This window comes from Ranitomeya variabilis, chromosome 5 (assembly GCF_051348905.1).
Source record: "Ranitomeya variabilis isolate aRanVar5 chromosome 5, aRanVar5.hap1, whole genome shotgun sequence".
Classification (NCBI taxonomy): domain Eukaryota; kingdom Metazoa; phylum Chordata; class Amphibia; order Anura; family Dendrobatidae; genus Ranitomeya; species Ranitomeya variabilis.
The window spans coordinates 98,588,731-98,592,899 of NC_135236.1; positions in this window are offsets into that span (position 1 = coordinate 98,588,731).

The following is a 4,169-nucleotide window of genomic DNA, read 5'->3' on the forward strand; positions in this document are numbered from 1 at the left end:
GAACGGCACCATTGGTTTTACCATTTTCTGTACTAGAAAATGGGAAATAATTTCCAAGTGCAGTGAAATTGCAAAAAAAGTGCAATCCCACACTTGTGTTCTGCTTGGCTTTTTTACTAGGTTCACAAAATACTAAAACTGACCTACCATTATGATTCTCCAGGTCAATACAAGTTCATAGACACTAAACATGTCTAGGTTCTTTTTTATCTAAGCAAAGAAAAAGATTTCAAACTTTGTTAAAAAAAATTGTGCTATTTTTCAATACCCATAGGGTCTCCATTTTTTGTGATCTGAGGTCGGGTGAGGGCTTATTTTTTTTGCGTGCTGAGCTGACGTTTTTAATGATACCATATTGGTGCAGATACGTGTTTTTGATTGCCCATTATTGCATTTTAACCCCTTTCTGACATCTGACGTACTATCCCGTCGAGGTGGGGTGGGCCCGTATGACCACCGACGGGATAGTATGTCATCACCGATCAGCGGCGCTCACGGGGGGAGCGCGGCCGATCGCGGCCGGGTGTCAGCTGCATATCGCAGCTGACATCCGGCACTATGTGCCAGGAGCGGTCACGGACCGCCCCCGGCACATTAACCCCCGGCACACCGCGATCAAACATGATCGCGGTGTACCAGCGGTATAGGGAAGCATCGCGCAGGGAGGGGGCTCCCTGCGGGCTTCCCTGAGACCCCCGGAGCAACGCGATGTGATCGCGTTGCTCTGAGGGTCTCCTACCTCCCTCCTCGCCGCAGGTCCCGGATCCAAGATGGCCACGGCATCCGGGTCCTGCAGGGAGGGAGGTGGCTTACCGAGTGTCTGCTCAGAGCAGACACTTGGTAAGCCTGCAGCCCTGCACAGCAGATCGCAGATCTGGCAGAGTGCTGTGCACACTGCCAGATCAATGATCTGTGATGTCCCCCCCGGGACAAAGTAAAAAAGTTAAAAAAAATTCCCCACATGTGTGTAAAAAAAAAATAAAAAAAATATCCTAAATAAAGAAAAAAATATATATATATTATTCCCATAAATACATTTCTTTAGCTAAATAAATAAAAAAAAACAATAAAAGTACACATATTTAGTATCGCCGCGTCCGTAACGACCCAACCTATAAAACTGCCCCACTAGTTAACCCCTTCAGTAAACACCGTAAGAAAAAAAAAAAAAAAACGAGGCAAAAAACAACGCTTTATTATCATACCGCCAAACAAAAAGTGGAATAACACGCGATCAAAAAGACTGATATAAATAACCATGGTACCGCTGAAAACGACATCTTGTCCCGCAAAAAACGAGCCGCCATACAGCATCATCAGCAAAAAAATAAAAAAGTTATAGTCCTGAGAATAAAGCAATACCAAAATAATTATTTTTTCTATAAAATAGTTTTTATTGTATAAAAGCGCCAAAACATAAAAAAATTATATAAATGAGATATCGCTGTAATCGCACTGACCCGACGAATAAAACTGCTTTATCAATTTTACCAAACGCGGAACGGTATAAACGCCTCCCCCAAAAGAAATTCATGAATAGCTGGTTTTTGATCACTCTGCCTCACAAAAATCGGAATAAAAAGCGACCAAAAAATGTCACGTGTCCGAAAATGTTACCAGTAAAAACGTCAACTCGTCCCGCAAAAAACAAGATCTCACATGACTCTGTGGACTCAAATATGGAAAAATTACAGCTCTCAAAATGTGGTAACGCAAAAAATATTTTTTGCAATGAAAAGCGTCTTTCAGTGTGTGACAGCTGCCAATCATAAAAATCCACTAAATAACCCGCTATAAAAGTAAATCAAACCCCCCTTCATCACCCCCTTAGTTAGGGAAAAATAAAAAAATTAAAAAATGTATTTATTTCCATTTTCCCATTAGGGTTAGGGTTAGGGCTAGAGTTAGGGCTAGAGTTAGGGCTAGGGTTAGGGCTAGGGTTAGGGCTAGGGTTAGGGTTAGGGCTAGGGTTGGGGCTAGGGTTAGGGCTAGGGTTAGGGCTAGGGTTGGGGCTAGGGTTAGGGCTATGGTTAGGGTTGGGGCTAGGGTTGGGGCTAGGGTTAGGGCTAGGGTTAGGGCTAGGGTTAGGGCTAGGGTTAGGGCTAGTGTTACGGCTAGTGTTAGGGCTAGTGATAGGGCTAGGGTTATTGCTAGGGTTAGGGTTAGGGCTAGGGTTGGGGCTAGGGTTGGGGCTACACTTAGGGTTGGGGCTAAAGATAGGGTTAGGGTTTGGATTACATTTACGGTTGGGAATAGGGTTGGGTGTGTCTGGGTTAGAGGAGTGGTTAGGGCTACTGTTGGGATTAGGGTAAGGGGTGTGTTTGGATTAGGGTTTCAGTTATAATTGGGGGTTTCCACTGTTTAGGCACATCAGGGGCTCTCCAAACGGGACATGGCATCCAATCTGAATTCCAGCCAATTCTGCGTTGAAAAAGGAAAACAGTGCTCCTTCCCTTCAGAGCTCTCCCGTGTGCCAAAACAGGGGTTTACCCCAACATATGGGGTATCAGCGTACTCAGGACAAATTGGACATCATCTTTTGGGGTCCAATTTATCCTGCTACCCTTGGGAAAATACAAAACTGGGGGCCAAAAAATAAGTTTTGTGGGAAAAAAAAGATTTTTTATTTTCACGGCTCTGCGTTGTAAATTGTAGTGAAACACTTGGGGGTTCAAAGTTCTCACAACACATCTAGATAAGTTCCTTGGGGGGTCTAGTTTCCGATATGGGGTCACTTGTGGGGGGTTTGTACTGTTTGGGTACATCAGGGGCTCTGCAAATGCAACGTGACGCCTGCAGACCAATCCATTTAAGTCTGCATTCCAAATGGCGCTCCTTCCCTTCCGAGCTCTGTCATGCGCCCAAACAGTGGTTCCCCCCCACATATGGGGTATCAGCGTACTCAGGACAAATTGAACAACAACTTTTGGGGTCCAATTTATCCTGATACCCTTGTGAAAATACAAAACTGGGGGCTAAAAAATCATTTTTGTGAAAAAAAAAAGAAATTTTATTTTCACGGCTCTGCGTTATAAACTGTAGTGAAACACTTGGGGGTTCAAAGTTCTCACAACACATCTAGATAAGTTCCTTGGGGGGTCTAGTTTCCAATATGGGGTCACTTGTGGGGGGTTTGTACTGTTTGGGTACATCAGGGGCTCTGCAAATGCAACGTGATGCCTGCAGACCAATCCATTTAAGTCTGCATTCCAAATGGCGCTCCTTCCCTTCCGAGCTCTGTCATGCGCCCAAACAGTGGTTCCCCCCCACATATGGGGTATCAGCGTACTCAGGACAAATTGGTCAACAATGTTTGGGGTCCAATTTATCCTGATACCCTTGTGAAAATACAAAACTGGGGGCTAAAAATCATTTTTGTGAAAAAAAAAGAATTTTTATTTTCACGGCTCTGCGTTATAAACTGTAGTGAAACACTTGGGGGTTCAAAGCTATCAAAACACATCTAGATAAGTTCCTTAGGGGGTCTACTTTCCAAAATGGTGTCACTTGTGGGGGTTTTTAATGTTTAGGCACATCAGGGGCTCTCCAAACGCAACATGGCATCCCATCTTAATTCCAGTCAATTTTGCATTGAAAAGTAAAATAGCGCTCCTTCCCTTCCGAGCTCTGCTATGCACCCAAACAGTGGTTTACCCCCACATATGGGGTATCGTCGTACTCAGGACAAATTGCACAACAACTTTTGTGGTCTAATTTCTTCTCTTACCCTTGGGGAAATAAAAAAATGGGGGCGAAAAGATCATTTTTGTGAAAAAATATGATTTTTTATTTTTACGGCTCTGCATTATAAACTTCTGTGAAGCACTTGTTGGGTCAAAGTGCTCAACACACATCTAGATAAGTTCCTTAAGGGGTCTACTTTCCAAAATGGTGTCACTTGTGGGGGGTTTCAATGTTTAGGCACATCAGGGGCTCTCCAAATGCAACATGGCGTCCCATCTCAATTCCAGTCAATTTTGCATTGAAAAGTCAAATGGCGCTCCTTCCCTTCTGAGCTCTGCCCTGCGCCCAAACAATGGTTTACACCCACATATGGGGTATCAGCGTACTCAGGACAAATTGCACAACAATTTTTGGGGTCCAATTTCTTCTCTTACCCTTGGGAAAATAAAAAATTGGGGGCGAAAAGATCATTTTTGTGAAAAAAT